Source organism: Rattus rattus, chromosome 5 (assembly GCF_011064425.1).
Source record: "Rattus rattus isolate New Zealand chromosome 5, Rrattus_CSIRO_v1, whole genome shotgun sequence".
In the NCBI taxonomy this organism is placed as follows: domain Eukaryota; kingdom Metazoa; phylum Chordata; class Mammalia; order Rodentia; family Muridae; genus Rattus; species Rattus rattus.
In genome coordinates this window covers 113,845,794-113,861,475 of record NC_046158.1, presented here as the reverse complement: position 1 = coordinate 113,861,475, position 15,682 = coordinate 113,845,794, and positions in this window count along the sequence as shown.

Here is a 15,682-nt window from a genome sequence, read left to right as displayed (position 1 = left end):
CACATGAATGATCCTAGAAAATGCATAATTCTTTAAAAAAAAGAGAGCAAAGAACAAATCATGCTTCGAGCTGTCACAGGCACTAAAAAGGGACTTGCCTCTCTAGAGAAGACTCAGGAGAATTATGACAGGAAGGTCTCCAGGGCTGCCTAGTGAAGTTAATGACAGTTTTCTCTGGTGAAGTCTTCAGGCTGCTGAAGGTGGACATTTGTCTTTTTAACATCCTCTATCATGGGGAGAGGGAGGGAGAATGCTTTATGAATTTATGCTTGACTCCTCGCAAACTCAGGAAGGACAGGGAAGTTTCTGTGAATCTGCTTGTTTTCAGGTACCTAACACGTGCCAGCGCTTCGGCTGGCATAGTCGCTGCCTGCCATTCACTTTCTTGTTGCAATGCTTCACTTAGTGCATGAAGTTCTGCCTTTACTAAGTTTACCACCAAGCTTATTGTTCTTACTAAAATGTGCAGGTTAAGTGGGTGTTTGTTTGTTTGTTTGTTTGTTTTGTCAGACTAACACAAGAGAAACTCATCTAGGAAGAGGGCTGTCAGCAGAGAGAATGCCTGCCTCACATTTCTTTCTTTCTTTTTCAGTGTTTTATTTATTCTTTTTTTATTGGATAATCTTTTATTTACATTTCAAATGGTATTTCTTTTCCCAGTTTCCCAGATGTAAGCTGCCTATCCTATCCCCTACCCCTTCTTCTCTACCGGTGTTCCCCTCCCCAGCCCCCCTTTCTGCCCCCCCCATAATCCCCTACACTGGGGATCCAACCTTGGCAGGACCAAGGGTTTCTCTTTCCATTGGTGCCCAACAAGGTCTTCCTCTGCTACATATGCAGTTGGAGCCATGGGTCAGTCCATGTATAGTCTTTGGGTAGTAGTTTAGTCCCTGGGAGCACTGGTTGGTTGGCACTGTTGTTCTTATGGGATTGCAAGCCCCTTCAGCTCTTTCAATCCTTTCTCTAACTCCTCCAACGGGGGTCCCACTCTCAGTTCAGTGGTTTGCTGCTAGCATTCGCCTCTGTATTTGACATGTTCTAGCGGTGTCTCTCAAGAGACATCTATATCCAGTTCCTGTCAGCATGTCCTTAGCGTCATCAATCGTATCTAGTCTTGGTGACTGTATATATATGGAGCTCATGTGGGGCAGGCTCTGAATGGCCATTTCCTGAAGACAAGTCTATAGAGCATTTTTTTGACTATTGACTAATGTGGGAGGGGCATGTCTACTCTGGGAGGGGCAAGTTCACTCTGGAAGGGGCAAGTCCACTCTGGGAGGGGCAAGTCCACTCTGGGAGGGGCAAGTCCACTGTGGGTGATGCTGCTTCTGGATATACATATCTTAGATGGTATAAGAAAAAGAGAGAAAGAATGCACAAAGAGGAAGAAAGGTTACCATTTGTCCATGGTTTTTGTTTCCGTACTTGCCTCCAACTTCTTGCTGGAGTTTCTTGGTGTCAGACTGTGATACCCAAGTTGGAAGATGATATAAGCCCTTCCCTCCCCAAGTTGCTGTTGGTCATATTTATCTCAACAATAGAAAGCAGATTAAGAAAGTATGGATTCAGTTTTGTATTCATCAGAAAACAAAGCAAAACAAAACATGGAACTGGTAGGCTGTTAAAATGTCTTTCTGTGAGGAAAAAGGCTGCCATGTTTCACCTCAGTGGGAGAGGATGCCCCTAATCATGCATCATGAGCTTTATCATGTTGCACCATGGTGGGGGTATAGGGGAGAGCCTGCCCTCTCAGAGGCAAAGGGGAGGTGGGATAGGGGAGGGACTCTGCGAAGGGGGACTGGGAGGATGAGCAGTGTTTGGGATGTATATAAATAAATAAACAAACAAACAAACAAAATGCACTTCATACAAAACAGGTGTTCTTGGGTTTTCCTTTCCCTTTGTTCCTCTTTTAAAGCAAATGTTTAAACCCCTCTGAATTTGTTTAGATTTTGGTTTGATACGCTTTCATTTGAAAACATAGTGTTTAAATATTTAGTTCTTTACAAACATTTTATAATATAACAATTTTCTATTTTATTCTCTAATGTTGTAAACCCTGTAAACAGATGTTGGATGACATTATTATTATTATTATTTATGCCTACTAGCTCAAAAGTTATACCTTTAAAGATGTCATTGCCATTCCTTAAAAATATCCCCCACCTTATCCTACTGCTATTCCTGGAACTCAGTCAGTATATCGTCTTTCAATTACATATAAATATATCAGTATGCATGAACACATATGTATATGTATATTACTTCTAAGAATGTTGGTGACTTGTGTCTTTGTCATAAATATCTGCTGTTAACAGGTTCAGTGATGTTTGAAACAGCCCCACAGATTATTTATATCAATCTGATTTGCACATAAAGTTTTTGATACCGATGGCTGTATGATTTTAAGGCTTAGCAATTCTTAGGCATCTAATTTGGTATCGAAACAATGGAATTAATTGGCATTAGAACTTAGATCTGAAATGTTTCCCAATGGCTATGCATTAAAATCTTGGTCTCTAACAGGTCTCATACTGCAGGAATGTGATAGATAGCATGTACAGGTAGGTGGTCAAACTTCATGGGTGAAAGCTATGCTTTGAAGGTGCTCCCCAGACTTTCTGTCCTCTCCCATTATTGGGCCAGCACATGTGTAACAACTTACTCTGATACACATCCACCAAACTGGTCCTCTTTATCGCTCAGAAGCAGTGACCGTGCCCTGAGCCCTTCAAAATGATGAACCAAAATAAAACTTTTCCTCTTTATAAATTGCTTACCTCAGGTCTTTATTGTAGTATTAAAAAAACAGACTAACACAAACGAGTTGTCTTCTGTCTTAAGCCAATGAATGTTTCTCATGTACTTACTTGATGGTCTCATAGACCTTATAGAAGTTTCACACAGTTAAGAATAAGAGTGAAGGAAGCTTTGTGGCTAGATCCTCCCTGTGAATGGATATCAACTACTTGCTCTAGCACACTTATTCTGTAGGGTTTTGGTATGAGATCAACCAAAGCTTTATTAGTGAAAGCTTTATTTCAGAGGAGGGAAGGAACTGTATATTTGAGTCTTGACTTTTCTCAACACCCCTGCCTCTAAAGATGAAAACAAAGGCCAGTCTCAACCCGAGTCTTCTCTTTCTCGGGGGACTTTGTTTTGGGCAAGAGCAGTGCTGTCTTTAAGTTCTGAGTTGGTCTTAATGAACAAGGGAACATTTTCAAGCTTAGCCTTCGCTAAGACCCCAATGCTTGTTCCTGTGCTTCTCTGGTTACTATGCAATTTTGGGAGTTCCTGCTGGAAACACTCAATACTGCTCTAACAGATATTTTGGATTATGTTCCCTTGTTTCGTTGTTTCCTTGATTCTTCAGCTACTTTTCATTTAATAACCTTTCAATCTAATAAAGTTATCCTTCCTCCCCCATGACTATCACTGACATATCCCCCTTAACAGGTTTTTTTTTTTTTGCTGCCCTTTCAATAGTTTGAGGAGAGAAGGAAGCAACATAATTCATCATCTTGTTCCAAATAAATGTCATGTTATTGGAAGTTCTTAACTTCCTTTGAAATAGAAAACTTTTGACACATCCCAAATTCTTTCCCCAGGCACCTGCTGCATGCTCTTTGCCAAGGTCCTGGCCAGCGGCGGATGCTGTATGCTTGGAGTGCCTTCAACTCCATGCTGTCCACTTCACACGCCATCTACACTGTATCACATGCATCGCACTCTTACTTATGGACAGACACAGTGAATGTGCAGATCTAAAGGGAGGTAGCAATAGCCCTTAACATGTGTCAGATACACATGAGGTGACAAAAATTTTGCTAATTCTTCTATTTCTTTAATTTGGTTGAATTCTCATAAATGCCAACTGCTCCATTTTTCCAAAGAGGAGCTCAATGCCTGTCCAAATGTCAGCCACAGTTTTCAGGGTTGCGAGAGAGACCAGAATGGTATCTAGGCTACAAAGACCAGAACAAGCATTTATAAAATTTCTGCCTTGCATGTGTATTTATTTACCCAGGAAGTGGGTTAAAATTGCATTTTCTCTCTTGTGTTGGAAAATGAGGAGAAATACGAAGACTCTTGGAGACTTGTACATGAAATTGTCAAACAGTGTGAGGTAAAATAAATGTCTGTGGGGAGAACTCCAGTAACTCAGTTAAGAATAAATTATAAGTGGCCACATGGAAATGTATCATAGTGTCTGGTGCAAGGGATGGTTTTCTAATCATTTTTATGAGGAGAAACAGGTTCATCAATTACAGTCCTCGGCCTCCAAGTCAATCTCTGGTATCATGTCCATGTCTAAACAAGGGCCCTTTCTTTTTCCATCCCATAAATGTGCCTTGAGGTGTGTTGGCACTTCCCAAGTCTGTGGTCTCAAAGGCTTGTTCCAAGCACCTGTGGATCTGGAGTTCTGACCCCTTCACTCGACCCACTACTTCACAGGGGAGTGATTCCTTGTTCGTCTCTAAATTCATCTAAGCTCACTCTAGCCAGTGGTCGCCATGACAAAGTCCTATGTGAGACTGTCTTAGATTCCTCAGGGAAGACAAAACCAGTCAGACACATGAGCTGATGCCTCAGAGAAAGGGCTTCCCAGAACCACATCTAGATCTTACAGCTTTTACTCTCATCCCCCCTCCTGAGCCCCCATCAGTGGCTTTTGAGATTTGCTTTCCTATTTTCAGCATAACAAAGATTCCATAAAAATGGGCCCAACGTGCATGTAAACCTCATATTAGAAACATGTCTTAGTTCTAAATAGAATTTCTTCCCTGGAGGTAAATATGATGTGTGGAAATATAAACTAAAATGTGATTCATGTCCACTAAGATACTGGGAAATAAGCTCTGGGGTACTGTCTGAGAAAATATGTTCATGAAAGCCATACAGTGTTTATTTTCTTAAGTAACTAGAGAGAGCGCCCAAAGGTTAAGAGCACTGGCTGCTATTCCAGAGGACCCACGTTCGATTCCCAACAATCAAATGGCGGCTCACAACTCTCTGCAACTCCAGTTCCAGGAGATTGAATGCATCTTCTGGCCTCATCGGGCACTGCATACTCATGACGCTAAACCGATGTGCAAGAAAAAAGTCTCTACATATAAAAATAACACAATGATTAAAGTTTAAAATTATTATTATTGTTGTTAGAAAACTCATCTAACAAACACTTGACAGCACATAGAGCCTCACTGTAAATGGTTTTTACCAAAGACAGTTAATTTAGAGAAATGTTTTTTGATGTATTGCTGTCCCTCCATGTCACTCTAACGGAGTTTATGAGAGATGTCTGACTTACTTCCGTTTGTATTGCTGCCCCTTTCCTCTAACCTTTCCAAGGCAGACCTAACATTCAGTCCTTTTCTGCTTTGCTTCATCGTTGTCTATGAAAATAATACGGACATACTTTAATAACATTCGTGATTAACAGACTTTAATTTTAAATCTGTTAACTAAGATACAGGGTGTTCAGAACGTACTTGAGTCATAAAGAGTCCGGAAATCTGCTTTTCCATCTCCTGAAAATGTCTAATGAAATACCAAGTAAAAGACCCGCCTAATTGCAATTTCCTGTAACTTAGAGTGGCTTTTAATAAAACTTACTCTTTTTATGTTTTGCTATAGCCTGCCTTCTGGATTGTGTGATTTGACATCAGAAATTGCTTAGATTAGATTATTTCCTTGAATTTTTATTCCCAGGATATGTGTGCAGTCATATTCTTTTTCCAGAATGAAAAATTAATAAAACACTCAAGAAACAAATGGTGCACAGTCCCACCAATTCAGAGTAATTCCAAAGAGGCTTACCTGACTCCGGAAACAAAGAACACATTAAAGGAGGTGCAGGGCATGCAACTGGGCTAAAAGGAGAGCCCTGTTAGGACAATGGGGACCCTAGCAAGAGTCCAGCTGAGCCCACTGGAGAAAGCAAAAATACTTTCTTCTGTTAACTGCTGCTGGCTTGACCTTCCCGAGGCTTGATGACAATGATGTATTAAGTTAAATACCAAGATTTCGGGTAACACACTCCACTTAGGGAACAGATTGTGATGAGAAGATACTCACTTCCCAAGTGATGAATAATAAAGCTTCTGAATGTTTTCCCCAAATCTAAAAGCACTAAGTTAGTTTAGTTAGGGGATAGAAAAAATATACACGCGTGGGTACTTTTCTACCCTGAACCCCGCATAAAAACCACACTATATGAGACCACATGAGAGGCAGCCACCTAGAACCTAGACATCTGGAAGTTCCTATAGAATTACCCTTGGTGGGTGAAGTGGCTGATTTTAGATTTTTAAGAACAAATGCTTTAATATTTTCTCAGATCAGTAGAAACGTTTTTCTGAGTGCTGGAATTGACTTATTAAGTGTGAATGACATCATGACGCCTGATTTGTATTTCTTTCTAAGAACTCAAGATTCCCTTAATCTATCAGGAAATTTGCAGAGTACCTGCATATTCTTGATGTTCTGAAAACTCACAGTCATCAGAGTGCTTGGCTTCCCTCACTGCTTGCTTGCTTTTTGCTGGCAGAGGCTTTTTTATCCCCAAAACTCCATGTTAACAAGTTCAACCAGTTGGGTCTCAAGTAACCTTCCTGCCTCACACAGGTGTGAAGGAGAGAGGTGTGTCCATAAGAGGTGCTTCCTATCAAGCCAGACTCAGATTCACAGTTTGGAAAATGCGTATTTTTCTTAATTGTGTTGATAACACTTAAATCTTGAAACATATGTCATAAAGACATTTCTCCAGAAAATTATTTACAATATTTTTTCTAAATATTTTCACATCCATATTTTAATCATTTTTTTCAGACATTATTTTTATATATGTATGATATATGAAGCTTTATGTTTGAAGATCATTCTCTTTGTTCATGTACATGTGAGTATATATGTTTATGCATGTGTGTATTCATGTGTGAATGTGTGTGTACATGTGTGGTGAGTTTATGTGTGTGTGTGTATGTATGTGTGTACAGATATGTATGTGTATACACACATGCACATATGTGTCCAAATGTGTGTGCATGTATGTATGTATATGTGTGATCATATGTGTCTGTGTATGTGCATGTGTACATACATGTGTATACATGTGTGTGTATATATGTCTGTTTGTCTGTCTTTAATTCTCTTAAATATATATATATATATATACATACCCTGGAAACCTTGCTCAAGTTCACTCTTCCGCTTGTCTTTGGAATTTGTTTTCTTTTTCTTCAATTTATCACATTGCATTTTTAATTTCTAAGGTCAGTTTCTTTGTTTCTGGGTGCTTATCTATAATAATAAAAAGTTCTGGTCTTATTGGTTTGTTTTTAGTAAAAATATCATTTAAAGAAGTCATATTATATAATTTTATTTCAAATATTTCCCACAATAAGATAACTCACATATGCCATCATTTGGTTTTATTCATTTTGGAGAGAGTTTCTACTTGTCTGTTCCAAAAAGGAATGGTTCTCCATGTGTTCAGGCGTGATCTGAAGTGTGTGTGTGTATGTGTGTGTGTGTGTGTGTGTGTGCCATAAATTTTGTAACTGGCTCAGGTTTACCTCTTTCAACCAGACACTAAAATTCTCAAAGTTAAACTTAAAATCCTTTTATATTAATGTAACACATACATTCACCATGTGGCTGCATTTCCAAGATATTTTCACTTACTACTTAATTTAGCTGCTCTTCTTTATTTATTATAAATTCCAGACCCCTTGTTATATTTTGTGCTGTTCAACAATCTACTCCTAATCACCAGCAAATTACAGTGAATCACATTTTAATCACAGTGAAGGAGAGTTATCCAAGTAAGTCCGTGTGCACTGGTAAATTTGAAAAAGAATAAATTGACAATAGCAACAATGGGTCAGTGTCTATTGCAGACACAAAACTGCCTTTTATTGAGATAGTTTTAATCACTATGAGATTTCTGCATATTTCTTTACCTATGAAATAATTACTGAACATACATCCTCTGTATATTCCTTGTTCTGCTGATGAATTTGTTGTGATTTGTGCTATGGTGTCAACTTATTTTTGCTTTGGATAAACTTATGTCATTTAATATTTCCTATATGTAAAAAAATGAAGCCAACTAGACATGGTACCCACTTTTGCAATGCAGAATGAAAGGAGTTTAATCTGTGGTGTGCTTGTCAATGCCCTTGTATGCCAATCACTTACTTCAACAATACCTTGTATCTCCTCTTTGCATCCTTCCAGACTGTTATCCCTGACATATATTCGTGACCTAGTATAGGTGTACAAAATGAGTAAGGTCTGTATCAAAAGAAGAGAAGCACATGCTCACGCGTGCGCGTGCACGCTAGCGCACACATGTGCGAACGCACACACACACAGAGAGGGAAAGAAATATATTTTTTATCATGTCTGCTCATATTATATTGTCAGAGTTCAACAGGGGTAAAAAATTACAAGTCACAGAGGAAAGCTTGTGGACTTAAGCTGCTCAAGTAATCTACTGAAGGTTAAAATCTGATAGGCTGCACTTATTGGATATATTCAGGTTGGGGTTATAGGCCTGGGGACACAATCCCCAACAAAAATCTATTAACATCTGTCCTGTTACCCATAGATAGTTTTGTCTCCTAATCAAGAAAATGTCTCTTTGCAACAGATTGAATTAATTATAGAAAACCATGACCAATCAAAATGCAGAATTGTGGACCCCAGCTTCAATGAATTCATTAAAAAACACTGAAGGTTTAGGGATCATTGTGGAAGAAGATGCAAAAAGATTGTAATACCTGGAAAACCTAGAAGTTGATTGTTATATTTGCCTCCTAGTAATATTACAAGACATACCCATAGAGTCTCAACATTACTACCCAAATATGAGCTGAATAAGGAAGATACCAAATAACATGATAAACTGAAAGGATAAAAGCCTATGAGGCCTCAACACTTCACAGAGAACTCCAAGCAACTAAGGAAAGCCAGGAATGGGAGAGGTCGGCCTCCCCAGGGAAGAGTTTACCAATTGGTTATCCAGTGTGTCAAATGGTCAGCCTAAAAATTACTCACATACATCTGAGGCTGAAACTTGGAAGGTCTTTGAGAGCCAACATCATATCCCTAGGGAGAAGAGCTTACATAGCAACTATCATAATTTGGAAATAGAATGAGTTTCTTTAGGAAGCCATGTTTGCTTGGTACTGAACCATTCAAGTAGATCCTGAATTTCACTTTGGTAGAGACATTTAAAACCCTTAAGAAATAATTCAGAATTTATAGAAGTGAGGCCAGTTCGGTAGGTGCCTTTAGCTTAGAAAATGTGACACCATACAACCATCATGAAGGTTTGGAGTTGGAAGAATCCTTAGACAGCACCATGGTCCCAGGTTTTATGCCTCCTGGGAGACATCTCAGACCCAAGCAGATAAAATTGATTGGAAAATGTGTGGATGTAAACCACCCCATACACAAACACTTCAGTATGATGGACTTGCTGTAAATAATAAATTAGTAAAATTGGCTCAAGTCAGGAGTAATAAACAAGTCAGAATACTTTATCACTTCTGAGGTCTGCACAATGATCAAAGGTCTGGAACTTCATCTTGGATAAGAAAAAAGCCAAGCTGAATATTGAATTTGCCATAGTTAGCCAAACAGAATTGAACATCATTTTGCAATAGTAGAGTTTGGGCTTAGTCTATTATACCATTATCATTACATTAGATGAATGATTCTCTTTCATTATATTCATAATTATATAAGACATTGGAAGTTACTGTATAAATGTTTTCACTTATTTGGTTCCCTTGAAAAATGGTGATTAACAGAGACCCACATATTTGCTTCAATTCTGTTGGAAAAATTGCACACATTATCAAGAATATTTCCACCAACAAAGATCGCTTTCTACCAAACGCAAAGAGGTAGAGGGGGATACAACTGGTGGAGAACGAAGAATTCTGTATGCATGCTTACTACCTTTTTACTCATTAATTACTTAATGCATTTAAATGTTATATTTTATCTGTTAAACAAAAATATGAGTTGACACTATAAATATGAATAAAATAGGTAAAGAAGATAGATATTGAGGAATATTTGAAGAACCAGAGGTGATTTTGGAGTCTTTGGGGAAGTATTGCATGGGTCAGGTGTGTTGTTTGTTTTGCAATCTACCTACCATGGTCAGAGGCATTTTGGTGTTATATGGTAAATTGAAAACTTATGGTATTTAAATACCATCACCTCACAAACATTTTATACAGTCACATTATCTGAGTACCTTCTATAGGCACTGTAGTCACAGTAAGACTTCTTCAATATGATAGAAATCTTTTGATAGAGAGATAGTGCATTTTTTAGTTTTAGAAACACACTAGAAAAAAAGGGTAAAGTCTACTCTCAGTTAGACTGATTTAGGTGATAAGCAACAGAAATTCTTCTATGCTAAGAGAAACAAGGAACTAAATGAAGAGAAGTCGGTATTGTCGGTGAGTTACTCTACAGAATTCTCAACATTTGACATTTGACAATTGCTTGTGAATTGATTAATTTTGAATTACCCAATTGTCAGAGGGAAGAAGTAAGAAGAGAAAAGGAGACTCTTTTATATGGAAACAAAAAAAGTTTTCATAAACACTTTTAAATTTCACATAAAAGCATGGTAGAATACTCTTAACAGGAAATTATGGCACAAGAGTGAGACACAAGAGTGTTGCAAATAGTTGGATCAAACCATGACTCAACAGTCAGGGAACGATCACTAGTCCATACAAAATGAATGTTCTAGATGGTGAGAAAGAAATTCCAAATCCCTTTTTTTCACTGTGAATTCAAATTGCTCTAGAGATCCTAGCTGATATATTATGACACAGAAGTCACACATTGAAGTCTAGATGAACAAGAAAGACACAAGGGAGAACTTACTGCTATTACTATTACTCTGCTGAACTGACAAGGCCTTAAACACTTCTAATGACGTATTTTTTATAACCATAGACTAATGTATCACTCAGTCTTCTTCAGAGAAGTTTCCATTTAGAGTTAATGATGATTAACAGAGGCCCACAGCTCACCAAGGTGCTGTGAGTAAGTGGCTGCAGAATTTATTCCTTAATGGAACATACATAACATAGCTCCTTTTGTCAAGGCTCGGGATCATTGGAGAAGAGAGAATAAAGAGTATAAGAGATGATGGATGACTACAAGGAAACACTGTCTTCTGGAAACAGCATGACAGTTTCACATAGGGATATATGAACTCATAGCAGTTGCATTAGCATGCACAAATCATGTAAGCCTAACTATACCAAATCATAACATGGAGAGGTCGGGCATGAAGTCCCAGCCATAGCTGAGGAGCTATTGGCATTTGCCAGCTTCTAGAAAATGGAGAATGAGGGTGTGTGTGCGCCATGTGTGTGTGTGTGTGTGTGTGTGTGTGTGTGTGTGAGAGAGAGAGAGAGAGAGAGAGAGAGAGAGAGAGAGAGAGAGAGAGTGAGTGTGTGTGTGTGCGTCTTAGGATGTAGCCCCTGATAGGTTAACTATACTCAAGTAGAACACCAAACATCCAAGAATATTTGAGATTCAAAAATTGGTTTGGGAGAAAGGACACAAAGTTGGAATGGTAAGGAAGACGGCATATATTTGTGAAGAATTTGGAAAGGTAGAATAAATATGATCAAAATAAATTGTACACAATTCTCAAAGAACTAAGATCCAGTTTCCATCAACCTAAGTAATTAAATTATCTATTTTGTTAATCTCAGAAACTTGACTGGTAATGGAGAAACCTATTAGAATAGACTAGGAACTTGAGCTGAGTGATTTGAAATGAGTCAAAATACACTATCAGTCTCAATCCCAAATCTTTCTTATGGTTGTCCTGGAGTTATCTGTATTTTGATGCTAATTCCACTGCCCCAAGGACAGCTGCCTAGTCACATACTCAGGAATCAGGTGACTTCACAAGAACCTTCTCCCCATTGAATTTGTAAAATACAGGTGAGGGGCAGGTACAGGATAGAAGGAGGCCTGTCATTGGAGGAGAAGGAAGGATGGGCGGGAGAGAAGTTTAAAGGAAGAGGAGGAGACTGGAACAGAGAGGAGAGAGACAGGAGGAGGAGAGGGAGAGAGAGAAGCCATGACAGGATGATGGAGGCTTGTGTTAAGATTCTGCTCTGTGGGATTGGGGATTTAGCTCAGTGGTAGAGTGCTTGCCTAGCAAGTGCAAGGCCCTGGGTTCAGTCCCCAGCTCTGAAAAATAGAAAAGAAAAAAAAAGATTCCTCTCTGTGAATTTACAGGTTGTTATTAATGTTCCTAAGGGATGGATGGTACTGGGCTTTGTATGCTTAGGTGGGCAATTTTATCTTATCAATTGAATCTAAAGTTATTGTGCTATGTGTTCTTTTAGGTGATGGTTTGAGTGTAGGAAAGTATGCAGCGGCAGGAGACACTGGGCTGCCGTGGAGTTGGGATGTGTTTCCACCAAGATATCTAGCAGATATAACTAAACAGAAGGCATTGTAAACCTATTAGATTCAGAAAAATCACATACACACATATACCCTCTCCAACATCACACACACACACACACACACACACACCACATACACAGACATGCACACATGCATATACACATATCACCTATACATACCCCATGCACATACTCACATGAGATACACATACACACACACTCCACTAATACACCCAAGTGCACACACATACACACACTACACAAATGTACACAAACACATGCACACATGCTTGCATGCACACATATGCGGACACACGTAGTCCTTTATTTGAATTTTTAAAATTTTAAACTCTTTATATGAGGCAATTGGTTTTCTTTCCAAATATTAATGATAAAACCCATGTGGAAATGAAACAGGTATAGTATAATAAAAGTAGAGACAGAAACATTAAGAAGAAAATGACAATATAGTGAACTTAAAAACATGAATAAAGCATAGATTTTCTGCCATTTATACTGTCCAAACTTACTAGACCTAAAACTATTTATCTATTTTAAGTATAATTGTAAGAATCAATAGTTGAGAAATGTATTTATTTATTTTTAAATTTTTTAAATGTCTTTATTTTTATGCTCCAGATTTTATTCCCCTCCCAATCCATCCCCTGACAGTTCCACATCCCATACCTTCTCCCCCAACATCAGTTTCCACAAGGATGTCCCCACCCTACCCACCCCACCAGACCTCTAAACTTCCTGGGGCCTCTAGTTTCTTGAGGGTTAGGTGCATCTTCTCTGTCTGAACCCAGACCCGGGAGTTCTCTGCTGTATGTGTGTTAGAAGTCTCATCTCAGTATATGCTGCCTGGTTGATCCAGTGCTGAGAGATCTTGGGAGTCCAGGTTAATTGAGACTACGGGTCCTCCTACAGGGTTGCTCTCCTCCTCAGCTTCCTCTAGCTTTTCCATAATTCAACAGCTTCTGTCCATTGGTTGGGTGCAAATATCAGCACCTGACTCTTCCAGTGGCTTGTTGGGTCTTTTGGAGGGCAGTCATGATAGGTGCTATATTGTGAGCACCCCATAGACTCAGTAATGGTGTCAGGTCTTGTGGGTCTCCCCTTTAGCTGGATCCCCCTTTGGACCTATTTCAGGACCTTCTTTTCCTCAGGTTCTTCTCCATTCCCATTCCTGCATTTCTTTCAGACAGGAAGAATTACGAGTCAAAGTTTTGACTGTGGGATAGCAACCCCATCCCTCATTTGATGTCTTTCTGCTGGAGTTGGTCTCAACAAGTTCCTTCTCCCCACTGTAGGGTATTTCATTTAGGGTCTCCCCATTTGAAGCCCTGAGGGTCTCTAGAGTGCCCTCCTAACCTTCTTCCTCCCAAGGCTGACTATTTCCATTCTATCTGCTGGCCCTCAGGGCTTCAATCCTTTTCTCCCACCCAATACCAGATCATGTTCCCCTCCCCCCCAACCCCCATCCCCTTTCCCTCGCCTGTCTTTCCCTCCCTTCCCACTTGTGGTTGCTTTCTTCTCCCTCCCAATTGAGGCTGAGGCATCCTCACTTGTGCCCTTCAGCTTGTTGAACTTTTTGAGTTCCGCAGACAGTATCTTGGGTATTCTGTACTTTTTTGACTAATATCCACTTATTAGTGAGTACACACCATGCATGTACTTTCGGGTCTGAGTTACCTCACTCAGGAGGATATTTTCTAGTTACACCCATTTGCCTGCAAAACTCAGGACATCCTCATTCTTAATAGCTGAATAATATTTTATTGTATAAATGAACAACATATTCTGTATCCATTCTTCTGTCGTGGGGCATCTGGGTTGTTTCCAGCTTCTGGTTATCACAAATAAGGCTGCTATGAACATAGTGGAACATGTGAGAATTTTTTTTTAAATTGAGAATTTGTTTTATCAAACTATACATTAAAGGACTCACAGAATTACAGTGTTACCAATCAATGCTCTACTACAAGCAACCATAGAAAACAAAGTAAAATCATATTTAAAATGATTTTTTAAAATCCTATGGTTTCATTGGTCAAAAAATCTAGTATAAAGCTACAGCTTAAAATCTAAACATCAAATGGATTGGTTTTCATCACAGTTATTTTTACTTATGGTAGAAATGAATTCGTCTTTTAATTAGGATGAAATATTTATAAAGTTTGTTTGGTCTTGTTCTGATCATGCTTTGGTCTTGTCCCATTACTTTAGCAGTTCCACACTACTATTAATGCCAAGATACTTGAAAGAGGTAAAGAAAAGATGCATTTTCCAATCAGCTACAGTATCAGGTAAGCAGCCATGAGATTACCACAGCCAAGAGTACAAGGGAGCCACTCTGGGACTTGTCCAAAGCCACTGAAGGAGAGATAAAACAGTACCTCGCCTTAAACCAAGTAAAAAGAACCATATTTTCTTTCATCTTCAAACAAAAGGGAGAGAAGTTTATCCACACACACCTGCAGCTGGGGTAATTTTGACTTTTCTCATAATTCTTGCCAAACCCAAAATCTGGACAAAGAACATGAAGAAGACGAGTGTGCTCATTTGACAATGAACACTTTCTTATTCTCTTTCATGAATTCTCTGGAAGAGGTGAAGAGGAGGAGGGACTGGGGAGATGACTCAGCAGCTAAAAGTACTTGATGCTCTTCCACAGGGCCTAAGTTCAGTCTCCAGGACCTCCATAGAGCTCCTCAGATCTGACTCTGTACTCCCAGCTGAAGGGGGTCTAATATGCTCTCTATTCTTTGTAGACACACACACACACACACACACACACACACACTAAAATAAAATGATACCGAAATAGATTAAGGTTGTGGAAGAAACTCATTCCTTTGTTTCACAGGGATATTCTATCTATCTATCTACCTGTCTGTCTGTCTGTCTGTCTGTCTATCTATGTAATTGCTTGATTATTTATTTAATTAAATATTTGTTTACCTATTTGCTTGCTTGCTTATTTATTCATTTGTTTGTTTATCTATAGGCAAGGTACAATTATGCAGCCTTAGGTGGCCTACACTGGCTTAGCTGGCCTCAGACTCACAGAGATCTGTCAATCTGTGACCTTAGTGCTAGAACTAAAGGTGTGTGCTACTGCTCTCAACACTGTAATGTCTTTTCAGAGGAATAGCGATGATTTTTTTTCTAAACAGCTTCTATCTTTGGAAATCATATAATGTACTTTC